Genomic DNA, 15,111 nt, shown 5'->3' with positions numbered 1-15,111 from the left:
TGACATTTTTTCTCCCTTAATATGCAAACTACTAAATAAATGGTAACATGGGCTCCAGCCTGGGAGCTGAGCCAGCAGAATCTCACTCCCGCTCTGGTACAATCAAGTTTTTGTCAGAAAGAACTTCCAGGCTCCACCTGTGCATGGCACAATCTGCTCGACATGGACTCTAACCTGCTCTGTCTGCTAGGGCTACTGTCATACTGTATTCTAAGACAGAAAAGAAGGATTTGCATTGGTAAGGATTCTAGGCAATTTATTAAAGGAAAACAATCAGTTACAAGAAATGAAGGGTTTTTGGGCAGATGGTTTTCAAAAATTACTTCATGTATATATGCGTGTGTATAAAGAGGCACATACATCATGGATATTATAGTTGGAGAAAGAAAGAAAAGAGGGAACAAGGAAAGGAGGAAAGAAGGGAAAGGAAGGGAGGGAGAGAGGGAAAAAGGAGAGAAAGGAGGGTGCACATCTCAACAACACAATGCTCTGGAGCACTTTTCATCTCCTAGGGAGCCAGGCAGGTCTTGTACCCCCCAAGAAATGGCAGGGAAATGTCCCATACGAATCTGCTCCCCAAGTCTCCTTCTACCGCACCTTCACATCCCTTTAAAGCATTTCATATTCCACATCAAATTCTAGGCAAAGCAGAAATCCCCAGATGAGAGCACTAGACTGGGACACGACCTTCAGGGCCATCAGATTCCCTCCAACGCCCACTTTGCAGCTGAGTAAATCAAAGCCAAGAGATTATGTTGTTTGCCACAAAGCCCAAGTAGCACCAAAGGGCCTGGAAGCCCAGATCCAATCCCTTTTCCATTACAGCCCATGGCTCAGTCCATTATTGGGGAAAAGCACAGGATAAAGTCACTCACCTGCATACCTCATTGTGTGCACACTCTAGAGCATGGCTTCTTCAAATTTGTCTTGCAAGCCCTTTTCACCCCAAGAAATTCTTACATGACCCCAGGCATACAAAATAGGTAGAAAAATCCAACATTTACTGATAAGAAACAATGATTTCTCAACCCCCATACCCTATGACCCATACCTTGACTCACAGTTTAAGAAGATGGAGTCACTTCCTAGCTGTGTGACCCTGGGCAAGTCACTTAACCCCAGCCTCAGGGCAAAAAAAAAAAAAAAAAAAAAGATGGAGTCCAAAGGAAGGTGGAGCCAGGATGACAGAGTAAAAGCAAGATTATGGGGGGGGGGGGGGGGGTGTCTACAGCTGAGATAAAGACACACACCAGCTACCTAACATAAAGCATAGAACTGGGACAGTTTTGAATGTGATCAATGGGGGAACTTTCCTTGCTCATGCACATTTGTTAAAAAGGATTTTGTTTTTATTTTCTTTCAATTGAGATGGTGAGAAAGGAATGGTGGAGAAGGGAAAGGAAGAGAATAAACTTTTCTAGAGCACCTACCATGTGCCAGACACTGACTGCTAAGCAATTTTCACAAAATTTCACCCCCACAACAGTCTAGGAAATACAGACTACTATTATCCTTATTGTACAATTGAGAAAACTGAAGCAAATAGAGGGTTACATGCAAAAGGTGATATGGCTAAGAAAGTGAAGCAAAATTTGAACTCAGGACTTCCTAATTTCAGGTCCAGCCTTACATCCACTACACCACCAGCCAGCTTCAAAGAAGTGAGGCATCCATTGGCAGGCCTAGGCTGGTGCTAAAACACACACAGACCCCAAAAGGAAATCACAGCTATCACTCATATAATACTTTAAAGTTTGTATGGCATAATACACTTAAGTAGAGCAAGCTCCCTCCCTATTTGAAAAAACAGTTGGAAAAATTAGAAAGCAATATGGCAGAAATGAGGCTTAGACCAAGGCCATACACCACACTCCACAATCCACTCTAAATGGGTATGTCTTTACTATTTAAGATCAAATTATTAAAAAGATATAGACAGACAAAATGCCTCTCACAGATACAGGCAGGGCACAGATTCTTAAACAAGCAACAAAGGCAAGTGCAAAAGTCAAAATAGATAACTGGTTACCCATAACTTTCTGTATACACTGCATTAATGCACCAAAGAAAAGGGAAAGAGTCAAATTTCTCGGATAAGGATTTGGTGTCCAAGATATATAAACGAGATACATACAAGACAGAAAGGTAGTCAAACGATATGAACAAACAAACAATTGTCAAAAGAAATATGAGTATAGTTAAAGCTTAGTATCGCCCTATCAAAAAATATTTCCAACCCTTAGGAGGGGAAATGAAAATCAAAAAGGAAAAAGAAAGAGCTCCAATACTGAAGATTCCTTCTATATAAAATTCTGTCTTCTAGTCCATGACATATATGGGAATGTTTGTTTTAATTGGTGTTTCTGTAAAACCTAAACAGCTTTCCTTTCCCAGATTTGAGTTTTCTAAATAGCTAACTGGCAAGACTGTGTTTCCTTCAAGGATCTATGACTTCCCATGTGTGCACACACCTTCTATTGTTAGGCTGAGGGTTGCTGTCTCCACACTTACTGGAGGGGTTATTTCACCAGTTCCTGGGAGAAAAAAAGCCTTACTCTACATCAAAACCACCCCTATTCTCAGCATCAACACCCATTCCCTTTCTCTCCTCTTCTAGGTTAGTCTACAAGTAATCTTTCTCCTTTGCCAAAGACAAACCTCGGACCTGTGCCCTCTTCCCAGAATCTCCCTTTCCCTCAATTTCAGTCTACCCAGCCCCTGGTTCTTTCGCAGATGCCTACAAAGCTGTCCCAAATCTCCCCCCTTCGGAAACTTTAACTGGACCATACCAAAGGTCTCCTCATTTCCTAACTCTATACCCCAGGGTTTGCCCTCTAACCTCCCATCTTCAATGGTGAGCTCTCTCTTGAGTTTATCAATGACCTCATTGTGGCTAAATTCTATGGCCTGCTCATTTCTCTGACTGCTGACCACCATCTTTTGGGAGGCTCTGTTCTGCCCTAGCCCGGGCTCTCCTCTGCCGGACCCTCAAGCAGCCAATTCTCATTTGTCCCCTAGAGCTCTCACGTGCAGATGGCCTCAAGGCCTACCAGCCCTTAACTCCCTGTGTTCTCGTCCATCCTGATCATCCCATGGCCATGTTCACCTCTCTTCCCAAATGGCTTTAAGTGTGCCCTTCCAAAGGGGTTCACTATTACTTTGCTTCACATAGAGCACTCTAGCCAACCAACCCAAGATCTGTTCTTCATAGAAAACCTTCCAGATCTTTGTGTAAGTTGCCCTTGGGCCCGGCATGTTGTCCATCTGCCTCTCTTGGAAGCCCCAGCTCCCCTTCCAGACTCCCTTTCCTGATCCCTAGCTCTTAGTGTTTCCCAAACTATGCACTTCATATTTAGCTGTGAATGGAGAATGTAAGCTCCCCAAGAACCACCAGGAACTTCAGGGAAACAGAGGAAGATTGCTACAGGCTAATGCAACACAGTGACAACAAACAATGTAAAGGAAAAATAAGAAACTTCTGAGTACCTGAAAACCAACAAAGATCCTAGAAGAGCGAGAAGGAAACAAACTTTCTCCCTCATTTCAGAGATGCAAGACCCTGCATCGGCTCCTTGTTTAATTATGTTTCTTTGTTACAAAGGAAGATTCAAGGGGGAACGAAAAGTATTTGAACAGCCACAGTATAAAAGCAAAGGGCATCAATAAAACGGAATTCTTTTAAAATTTGTTTTCAGCTTTCAAGTTCCCCAAGCTGAATCTTGTTCTGTTCACATGGCGTTCAAGAGTCACGATCCCAACCAGCCATGGCTGAGGCATCAGGAGGCCCGTGTCTGGCGGAAGTTGGTAATCCTAGCCAGGGAAAGCCACACAGCTATTCCGACGGTCTGCAACTTCATCTGCATGGGGAGCACTTCTGGCCAGCTTTGCCTTCATTTCCACTGTAATCAACAAAGATTCTTTTAAAAGCCTTCCTGAATTCGCTAGAAAGTCTGTCCTCAGCAGTCTGCATTTGTGACATCCCCAAACAGAAAACTCTCCACCCTGGCCGGAGCCATTGCTTTTCTTTTTCCATTACTCTTTGCAAACTTTAAAGTGAAAAACTTCTCTGCAATTGTTGTCATTCTATCATGTCTAAACATTTATGACCCACTTAGGGTTTTCTTGCCAAAGATACTGGGCTGGTTTGCCATGGCTTTCTCCAGCTCAGTTTACAGGTGAGGAAATTGAGGCATAATAGTTAAATGACTGGAATAGGTCACAAATATATTTCTGCCCCATTTTACATACTGGAAAACTGAGATCTATGAAGAAGTAGCTGGGCCAAAGCCATCAGCTAATAAGTGTCTGCCCCTGGTCTTTAAATATGATAAGCAAAACTTAAGCTATGGCCTGGTCAGTCAGTTCACAAGCATTTATTTACACGGGGCTGTGCACTGGGAATCGTAAGAAAAGCAAGCCCTGTTCCTGCCACCCTCACAACGAAGACAATATGGAGAACAACTTAAGGACACACATTCAGAATCGGGCAACTCCATGCAAATCCCATTCGACTTCCCAAAGACAATTTCTGCCTAATGGAGGTATTTGCTAGACTCCAAACTAGAGCCTTTAAAATTTTCAGGCTAAGAAGCACTGCACACGAGCAAAGCTACGGAAGCTTGCTAGCCCTTAAGAGAACATCCCTCCCAGAGAACCAAGGGCCCCAACTATGGCCCAACTGTGTGGCTGGCACTCCCTTACCACAGCATTGAGATCTCAAGTAGAATCTTGTTAATGCCAGACAAAATCCGGGCAGGGGAAGAAAACGAGCCCTGGCGTTCACTTTCCACGGCTCTAAGTGCACGCGAGCCATTTAGACGGGAAAAGTCCAGCTCAAAAAAGGCCTTTAGGGAAGGACGGGGCTAGCAGATGGGGCTGGCGGACGCTTCGTCAGTTGGGGATCACGACCACAAGCAGAGAAAGATGAGCTCCCACTGCCTTTGGGGAGCACCTTTGTCTTTGTGGTTTCAGGGTGAGAAGAAAGGTGGGGGAAGTGCTCGTGGAAACCTCAGACAAGCCCAGAGCCTCCAAAGAAGCCTCCAACTTAAGGCCTAGGCAGGGGCTGCTGGGGCATGTCAGGGAGAAGGCTGATGTCAAGTGGACTTCTTCCCGTCATTCGCCATTGGAGGGGCGAGTTTCTGACCCAGCTGCACTTCGGCTTCTCCAAGATCACAGACACTGGTACTACCCCACCATCAGTCCCCTCCCCCCCAGCCAGGGGAGCAGAGGAGCCATTCTTCATCTCCCACTGGATTTCTCTACCACATCCAACAAGTAACCTACCAGTCCACCCCCCCTCCCCCCCGGCCAATACTCTTTTTATGTTTTCCCCATTAGACTGCAAGCTCCTTGAGGCCGGGGAATGTTTTTTACACACAGTAAGCACTTAAAAAAAGTTTACTGACAGATTTTTCCTTCTATTTCAAAGCACACACAGAAGCCCACTGCGCTCACCCAGATAATCTCTGGGACTGCTCAAAGGGAAGATACGTGTCCCTCTAAGATTATTCTGTCTTGATGTCTTTCCCTCTTGTATCCATTCATTACTCCCAAGGCATTTATTAAGCACCAGACAGCAGACCCAATAAAAGAGGAAAGAGAGGGGCAGCTAGGTGGCGCAGTGGATAAAGCACCAGCCTTGAATTCAGGAGGACCCGAGTTCAAATCTGGTCTCAGACACTTAACACTTCCTAGCTGTGTGACCCTGGGCAAGTCACTTAACCCCAGCCTCCCAAAAAAAAAAAAAAAAAAAAAGAGGAAAGAGACCGGGGTGTCAAGGGCTTACATTCCGTTAGAAGGAAGCACAGGTAAGGAAAAGTAATGTGAAGGACACAAATTAGCCCATGTATGAAACGCCACGCATGATTCTATGTGGAAAGCCTCTAGTCTGGTTTCTTTCTTTCTTCCCTGGCAAAGGACAGCCATTTCTTCCTTTGCCTCCCCTTGGCTTCCCGGGACCTCTCACAGAAAGCACTTAGGAAATATTCACTGAACTGGACAACAGCTTTTTAATCTACAAAACCGCCATCACCCTCGTGTCCAGTCCCAAGCCCCTAACAATGAGGATGACGTCATAGAAGTTCATGAATACATGGAAATTTTACAAGTCTACCAGCAAAATCTCAACAAAGCTTGAGTCAATGCCCGTTTTATCACTTCCCATCTGAGGCTGTCTCAGAATACACGCTTTTGTTTCTGTGTTTAGGCTTGAGGAAGACCATTGTGTCCAGCAGAGCCCGAGCTAACATTGTATTTACATTTGTAACATGAATTCTTTGGGCCACATACTTTTTGTATGCAGCCGAACAATGGGATGGCTAATAAAATTAGCTCTAATTAGGAAAGTTAATTAAATGATCCCATCATTCCAAGAGTTAGATGACAGCTTTCCACCAGCCAGATTTTTCCTGGATGAGTTTAATCATTTGATCTATTACATTACGCCAGGATCTTATAGTGGTCAGACTGCCTGCCACCAGCTGAGAGGCTGGCCCGGCCTTTCTCGACCAGGTGGGCTTCTCCCACCTGGGACTGAGGCAGATCAGGCACCCACTGTGGGGAAGCCTCTGGGCCAGTGGGCGCCTCCGTGGGGAAATTCAGAGGAGCAGGGAATTCGGGCGTCTGCTGGGACACTTTCGTCCGCCAGGGGGAGCGCCAGGCCAGAGCTCCATCAAGCTATCCGGACCATCCAGATCAGGAAAGACCTGGCTAAGTTGGGAAGGTTTTCCAGGAGCCTCAAGCGGCTGCATATTCCAGGGAGCCACCGATCATAAAATCTGGGTCTGCTCTCCACTTGTGGGCTCAGTGCCAGCGGTAACTACAACCAGAGGCAGGAGCCAGACCTGCCCTCAAGGAGCGACATAAATATGCACAAAGCTCTGTGCAGGCTAAAGTGCTGGCCAGAGAGAAGGCCCCAGAACTCGAGGGGCCGGGGAGGCTGCTTGGAAAAGGGGGGATTGGAGGAGAGCCCCGGAGGGCAGCAGGCAGAGCAGAGAGAACATTCCAGGGATGGAGGATGCCCAAGAAAATGCCCAGAGGACCGTTTGTGGGACAGTCCTGAATGAATGGGGGGAGTCGGGGCAAGAAGACTGGCGAGGAAAGGGGGGAGTAGACTATAAAGGGTTTTGAATGCCAAACAGCCCTTTGTATTTGCTCCAGGAGGCAACAGGGAGCCACCGAAGCTTACTGAGAGCAGCGGGGAGGGGTCACTTTGGTGAGTGAATGCAGGACAGAGCAGAGTGGAGACAGAAAGACCCCTCCCCACAACCCAAAGCTGATCAGCAGCCAAGGGAACTGCCCAGGTGGGAGGTGAGGAGTCTGCACGGGTGGGGGCAGTATCAGATGAGAGAAAGGGGCAACAGCGCCCGGCCCCATCCTGAATATGAGTGAGAGGGAAGAATCCAGAATGACTATTAGGTCGGTTGCCCAAAGTACGAGAGATGAGGAGTGATGGAGAGAGGGGGGAAGGAGGGTTGGGGGGAAATTTACTGAGCTGTTTTGGACATCTGCAGTGTAAGACGCTATTGGGCAGCCTGAGCGGTCTGCAAGGCAGGCCAGGGAGATCTGACTGGTAACCTGGGAATGGTAATGCCTGGTAAAATAGAGGAAGCAGAGTGTGAGCCAGCAAAGGAGCCAGAGAAGGAGCAGGCAGAGGGAGGAGGGGCTGGCTGGCACGTGAGACTCTGGAGTCCAGAGTCCCTTTAGAACCTTCTCCTGTGGGAGGGAGGTGGGGAGAGAGAAACTCTGCAAAGCTGATTGACAACAATGACAACAAATCACAACATGACACCCATCTTACATTATAAGGCACCTGAGCTGTGCAGAGCTAATTCCAATCGATTTTTTTTTTCTCACTGAAGGATCATAAACTTTGAACTGGTTCTATTTTCCAGATGAGAAAACTGGGAGCCAGGAAGGTCAAGGAAAGCCAGGCAGGGTTCACAGGGACAAAGAGGCCACAGTGTAAGGGATCGTCACCAAGCAGAACCAGCCCGGTCTCAGCCCGGCCTAGGAGAGGGCCCTCCCTAGCTGCAAGGGCAATAAAGGCGCCCCCTCTCCAGACATGAGCCTCACCCTCGCAGGGACCTTGGACAACTCCTGCAACACAAAGGGAGTTCACTCCAGGACCTGCAAGATCCTCACCAACTCTAAAGCCTAGCATTTAAAATGCTGCATTTGCCCAAAATCAGTGACCTAGCCCTTTAGATCTTGGTTAAAGCTGATGCAAATCCCACCCAGTACCAGCACTCACCCCCTAGAGGACAGGAAGGGTTCCCCTCAGGGGAACTGGGTGACCAGTGGCGTTATCCCTCATTCTCACCATGTGCCTAGATGCCCTCAAAGTTAAGGTCTTTTGGATCTCTCTGCTGACATCCTTGGGCCTCTTTATTTACTAGGAAAGGGCCAAAAAGCCAGGAATGGATAAATCAGTCAACGAGCACTTCTTTGATGTCACTGCCTACATGTACCAGGGAGTAGATGCCAGTCAGACAACCCCTGCTCTTGAGGAACACCACCCACAAAGCCACGATCCTGGGCTCCAAGGCCGATGGGGCGCTCCATCAGGCGATCAATCTGATGCCAAACTCGTTGACTCTGGACAGCTCACTTACAGGACTAACAACACAGAACCACAGGACTCCAGAGCTGGAAGGGACCACAGAGGGCAACAGTCTAACTAGGAAAAATAACCTTTGCTTTAGGACCTCTGATAAGCCAGAGGTGGCTACCTCGGGCCCCAGGCAGCTGCTCCTTTCTAGAACAGCTCCGTCCTCTTGTTTTGAAACCTACCTTCATCTGTGCTGCAGTGTCCACCCACCGGTCCCAGCTCTGCCTTGTGGAACTAATGCAACCTCTCTCCCTCCAGACAGCCCTTCAAATCCGGGAGGACATCTAGCACATCATATAGGTCTTTCATCTCAGCTAAACATTCCCCACTTCTTCAAGAGCCATTCCTCCCAAGCACAGCAGAACTACCACCTCCCTTTGGCTCGGCTCATTCAGGCAGCTCCGAATCCACCCAAACCTACCCATCATCCCACAGCTCTCCATCTTGCCCAGAGCAGAGGAGCTGGCAAAGGCATCCTCCCCATCCACTAGCCTACGGCTGCTGTGGAAAAGATGAGATTCATCTCAAAGACTCCCTCGGTCTGTCCGCCTCTCTAGCTCCTTAACTAACCCCCTGCAGATCTGTATCACCTCCAAGCACAGTGCTCTCTTCCCTACATCCTGCTGGGGACTCAGAGGCGAAAATGGGGCACAAAGGCAGCTCCTAAACCAAAGATGAGGTGGTTTGCGCACTCAGCTGTCCTTTCAGCACCCCTCATCCACCTAGAGCCTCCATGATCTCTTTAGGAGATTACCAACAAAAACAAAACCTCTCCCTAACTCATTAGGAAACTTTTCCAGCTCCCACTGGGATTCTGCAGCTCCCCAACAGCCTGACACACATGACCGGATCACAGCTGTTTTGGGGACTCCACTGCTCAGAAACTTTTCCTGGTTCTCCGCTGCCTCCTTGCTCAGGCTCCGCGAGCTCTCCGCTCACCCTATATACTGGGGCCAGACTCACATCAGACGCTCAAGCTCAGAACTCCCAAGCTCAAACGTCCAGCAGCCTCCGCCTCCCCGGAGCTGGCATGAAAGGCGTGCGCCATCATGCCCGTGACCGTAAAGGGAGAAGGGGCAGAGCCGGCCCTCTCACACATATCGCTAAACGCTCCCCCCTCGAGATGCTGTCATCGTACTAACCAAAGTTCTTGGAGCAGGATTTTTCAGTCGGCTGCACATCCACTTACCTATACTACCAATCCAGCCAACCTTTTCCTATTTCGTCTAAAGGGCATGCTGCCTTAGGGAAGTGGAATTACACTAGCCTGACAGCACTCCCAGCATGTCCCAATTTAGCAGCCCTTTCAGATGGCTCCTCGGTCACTACAGGCAGCCCCCTACACACTCCTAGTCTCTCTCCTGAGCTCCAGTTCCATATCACCAACTGTCTTTCCAACTGGGTGTTTCAAAACCACATTAAACTTAATAGGCAGCTACTAGCTAGCATTTCTGGAGCACCTCCTACGAGCCAGACACCGTGCTGCACACTTCACACATACTCTCTCGCTTGGCCCTGGAGAAAAGAGGAGATGCACCTCCTCCTTTCAACAGAGGTAAGGGAGCAAAGGCGGTGGAATGTTAGGCTCACTTTGACAGTTGGTTTTGCTTAACTATTTTTCTCTGTTGGAAGGCAGAGGGAGTTGGAGGGGTTGGAGAGAGAGGTCCCGGCAAATGACTGGGGTTTGTTTTAAAAGCCAAAAGTATCAATAAAACTTGTTTAAATTAAATTCTGAAAGCTCCAAGAGGAATAATTTCTATAAGAAAACAAGGAAATTGTCCAAAGAAATGCGGATGTGGCTACATAAGCAACTCTCTAACTCAGTTGTTTAAAAGATAGAGACCCCCAAAAAGCCTAGGCACTTCTGAAAAACTCTCAAGGCTCTCCTCTCTGTCCCAGGGGCTTATTCATTCCACTCCAAAAGCTGCAAATGGCAACTCCCTTCTTTCTGCACAAGCCCAGTTCCATTGTGTCAGGTAGTGCGGAAACATGTTAGGCACCTATGATGTTCCTGACCCAAAAGTACTAATTAGAGAGACCAAGAAAGGGCAAAGACAGTCAAAGTCCTCAACGAGTTAAGAGAAAAGTAAAAGTAAAGAAAAGCAAACAAGCTCTTAATAGGATAAATGGGAAACGAGGAAGGAGGGAAGGCACTGGAATCAAGGGAGCCTGGGAAAGGCTTTCCCACATCCGGGGTCTGAGTTGGGACAGCAATGGCACAGCTGCATTGCCCTGGTCACCCCTGAAGCACGAGGAATATTGGCTACCGCAGATGAGAAACATCTCAAGATGTATGGGAAAAGCATTTCCACAGTCAAAAGGCTGACAGGCAAAGAAGGGACAAATTTAAGTCAGTCCGTGGCTGAATTCTTAGGGAACTACAGACCAGCAAGGAAATAAGACACAGCAACAACCACAGCCCTGATTGTGCGGGGTCCCAAGGGGAAGAGCAACCTGTGTGAAAGGGGAGCGTGGATCAGCGAGGAAATATATACATTGTCAATTATAAATGTCTACTTTCTTACAAACTGGAAGAGAGCACCCTCAAGTGCTAGTGGCTACCTGTCCATTTCCGGGCAGAGGTTCCTGAGGTTCTAGGACAAGACTGTCTTTTCAGGAGAGAAGCTGGAGGCCAATCCTTGGCTTCTAGCCATGGAAATTCATGATGAGTTATAAGGCGCATTTAAATGGCCAGGGGGCAGAGACAGAAAGGCCTCAATTCTAAATCGAACCCAAGAGCTGTATGACCTGGGGCAAATCATGTCACTTGTCTGCCTCAGTTTCCTCAACTGTAAAACAGGGATCATAACAGCACTTGTTTCCTGCGGTTACAAGTGTTGGGCACATTGAGAGGTGTGGGTTCCTTTCCCCTTTCCTTTCCCAGATGCAAGAGAGAAGTTAGGAAAGACATGACTAAGCCACTAGGAACGAGGCAATACAAGACAGCCCTAGGTAACAAATGCCGGGATCAAGGGAAGCCACGCCTACTTACAATCCCGCAGTTTAATTTGGTCTCCACCTTGTTTAATTGAACACAATAAAAGTTGGTTACTTCACTCTTCCTGGTTCTTTGCATAATAAAACATTTAATTCATAATAAAAGTGTCTTTCAGAAAAGACCTCGGGGTCAAGTGCAGGCCGGAACAGGGCCCCGCAGAGCTGAAGCCAGCTCTGGGCCATTTGTTAGGAAAGGCACAGAAAAACTTCGGAAGACTCTGAGGAGTGAAGAAGTGAAGGTGGCTCAGGGGAAGAGCAGTGAGAAAATTCAAAGAACGCCCGGGGAAAGCTCTAGGAGGGTCACCATGGCTGCTTTCAAATACCCGAAAGGCTCCATGGGAGCCCTGAAAGTAGACCACTATGGGGCAGCTGGGTGTCACAGAGGATAGAGCACCAGCCCTGGAGTCAGGAGGACCTGAGTTCCAATGTGATCTCACTCACTCATTACTTCCGAGCTGCGTGACCCTGTGTAACCCCAATTGCCTCAACAAGAAGTAAACCACTATGTGGGGAGATTCACTGTTGTCCCAAGGAGGAACTCCCTGGCCAGCTCGCAGAACTCAGCCCAGCACTGCCGGCAGCCTGTCCAGATAGAGGCTAGATGGCCCACTCCAGGAGGGGATGAGGGAAAGTGGACTGGATGTCCGGTTTCTCTGGGATTCTCGGAGGCCTAAGAACCACAAAGAATATAGTAGTCTGAAGCTCAGGCCAGAAGCCAGGGCTGTTGAGGCTTTTGGGTAGCCCCTGGCTCAGAAAAAGTACTTAATAAATTCTTGGGGACCCACTGGAAAAATGGCTTTAAGTCACCAATTTAGGATTTACTAGATGGAATGCCTACTCTGTGCCAGGCCCAGTAAGAGATCAAGTGCGGGAAACAGAAATACAATCAAAACAATCCTGGCTCTCAAAAAGCTCACAAAAATAATCTCAGTGTGGAGCTGAGATCGAATCCAAAGTCCTATGGGATGAGGATAATCCCCAATTTCCCCAAGTTCTCATTGAGAGTTCAGAACATTTTATGAGAAGCAATATTTTCAAGAGGAGCTGAGGTGGCTTCCCAAACTTCCCAGTGAAGTTTATTTTATCCAGAATGCTGCTGAACTCGAAGTTTCATAAAGAACTGGCTTTGGGGAACAAGAAAGGGGGAAAGCTTCCTCTCCTTTCCTAACCACAATGACCTGAAGCGGGTCTTTGTCCCCTACAAGCCTTCCCCAAAGCCTCCCCTTCAGTAATTCTATCTTTCATTCAACAAAGAAAAAGAATTTAAGAAGCACTTCAACTCACTAGAACAGTAGGCCAGTGGCTCTCCTCAAGACAGTCCAGCAGCTCAGCCCTAAAATCCAGATCACTCCGAATTATCCAGGCGGGCCATCTGTTCACAAAAAGCTGTCACAGCTGCAACCAGTTTACCCATTTCACTTCCATATCTCCAAAGAGCCAAGATAAACGTCAGCTGCATCTGCCCAAAGGTAACTAACCCTGATGGTTATCTAAATGTCAGTGCAGAAGGTGAGTCTCTACCACCCTTCAGACCACGGACTTATTACCCAATACACTGCTGGTCCCCAATTAAAGAACAGAAACTTGTCACTCAAGTCAAAAAAGAAAAAAAGATATGCAAAATTTTCCAGGATTATCAAATGACAAATGACCTCAGCACAAGGCTATGAGTCTGGCCTTTCAAATGGAGAAGGAGGAAGGGGGGAAGTGGGAGGCTTGAGAAATCAGGTTACTAGAAGGAAAGTAAGATTCCCAATTTGGGCATCGATAAGTGCGTGCTCTCATGGGTCTGAGCTGAAACACACAACTGGGTTGAAAAAAATAAGTCTCAGATTTTCCAGAAATACATTGGTAAAATCTCGGCAAAGTCATCACCCCTTTGGGTCTCAAAGGGCACATCTATAAAATAAGAGTATGTAGACTATGTAGATCAGAGGGTCTTCGCTTGGGGTTTTAGTATCTTCAAGAGTATTTTGAGGGGCAGCTAGGTGGTGCAGTGGATAGAGCACCAGCCCTGAAGTCAGGAGGACCCGAGTTCAAATCTGGTCTCAGACACTGAACACTTCCTAGCTGTGTGACCCTGGGCAAGTCACTTAACCCCAGCCTCAAAAAAAAAAAAAAAAGAGTATTTTGATATGATTGGCTTCCTTTGCAATCCTTCATGTTTTGTGCATCTTCAAACATTCTGAGGTATCACAAGCTGACAAAGGGCTCCAAATCCCTAGGAGATTTCCCCCAGTCCATATGTGCCACCTGATCAAAATGTTGCCAGGACACCTCTTTCTTTCCGCGCGGCCCAGTTCGGCCTGTTGCTACTCTGTAGCTCCTGCCTTCATAGTAACATTCTTCAACCTGCACACCCAACCTCACCACCAACCATGACCAAGTCCTCTAACCCACTTCAGGCCCGCACAAAGATCATTATACCATTGATCTTGCCATCATCCACAAGTCTACCACTCTCTCTGCCTGGAAACCCTCATCCCTGTCTGCCGTCCACATGAGGATGGCCAATCCTTCAATCCCTCGATCCTCTATTCTCTCTTCCCTTTCTCATCACCACTGCTTGGTGGACTGAGGCTGAACTCGCCTTCAGTCCCCTGCTCCTTATCATAGCGGTGATCTTGCCCTACCAAGCCTCAGATCACTTCCACTTTTGTTCCTGCTCAAGTACTGCACAACAAACTGAAGGAAAATCCAAACCAGGCTGACTGCTGCACAACTTTAAATAGGCCCTTGCTGCAAGGCAATCCCACAATGCTTTCCTTATCCAAACCTGTTCATTCCTCCTCCCAGAATTCCCTCAAACTCACCCTCTCAGCTGAGACCCTGGCCTCCTATTTTACTGCAAGGAACTGAGGCCACTTGCCAAGCTAACCCTAATCTTCCTCCCTCTTCATCTTCCACCATACAGACACCTTTGCCACAGTATCTCTTCCTTCACCCCAGACTCACATGAAAAGGTCATCCTACTCCTGAACGAGAGATCCCATTGCATCGGATCTTCTCCAACAGATTGCCAGAGATGACTGCGGGCTACTTCTCTTCTGTCTGCAAACATAACCATGGCCTCCCTATCTCTGAAAAAAGAGAGAAACCTCTCTATTGTTCCATTTTTCTCAGTAATCTTTGGACTAAATGAGCCTAAAGATCTCTTCTACCTGCAACATTCTATTAAGCAAAAAGTTATCACAATAAAATCACATGGCAGTAGCAAGAAAGGACTTTTAAATGGAAGTAAAGACAGTTCAATATGCTACACTAGAGCCTCCCCATCCCCAAACTATTAATAGGTTCTGGAACAGAAACACTACAGAAGGATGGCATTTCTTCTCCCCTTCCACAGCAAGAAATCAAGATTAACTGATCTGTGCAATCAATTAATAATTATTTATCCATCGCTCTCTATATGCTGGGAATGCAAGCAACCTCAAAGAGGGTCCTAACAGGGGCCAACCCACAAAGGGAAACTGAAAAGCGAGCAGGAGGGGAAGGAGGGCACTGAG

At 47.4% G+C, this 15,111-nt stretch overlaps 1 protein-coding gene across 4 annotated transcripts in view; it reads right to left on the bottom strand.

The window, feature by feature from the left end:
* The window catches only part of ATP13A3 (ATPase 13A3), a 73,231-nt gene that overhangs the window by 42,006 nt on the left and 16,114 nt on the right, over positions 1 to 15,111 (bottom strand). The window contains exon 1 of one of the 4 annotated variants that reach the window (XM_074297818.1): positions 12,890 to 13,020. The exons of the other annotated variants lie outside the window; for them this stretch is intronic. The gene's annotated coding sequence lies outside the window, so the exon portion shown is untranslated. Of the gene's footprint in view, positions 1 to 12,889; positions 13,021 to 15,111 lie in introns of those variants that run through there. 4 annotated transcript variants of the gene reach the window in all.

Source organism: Sminthopsis crassicaudata, chromosome 3, assembly GCF_048593235.1.
Source record: "Sminthopsis crassicaudata isolate SCR6 chromosome 3, ASM4859323v1, whole genome shotgun sequence".
Taxonomy (NCBI): domain Eukaryota; kingdom Metazoa; phylum Chordata; class Mammalia; order Dasyuromorphia; family Dasyuridae; genus Sminthopsis; species Sminthopsis crassicaudata.
This window is presented reverse-complemented; position numbering and strand designations above follow the sequence as displayed.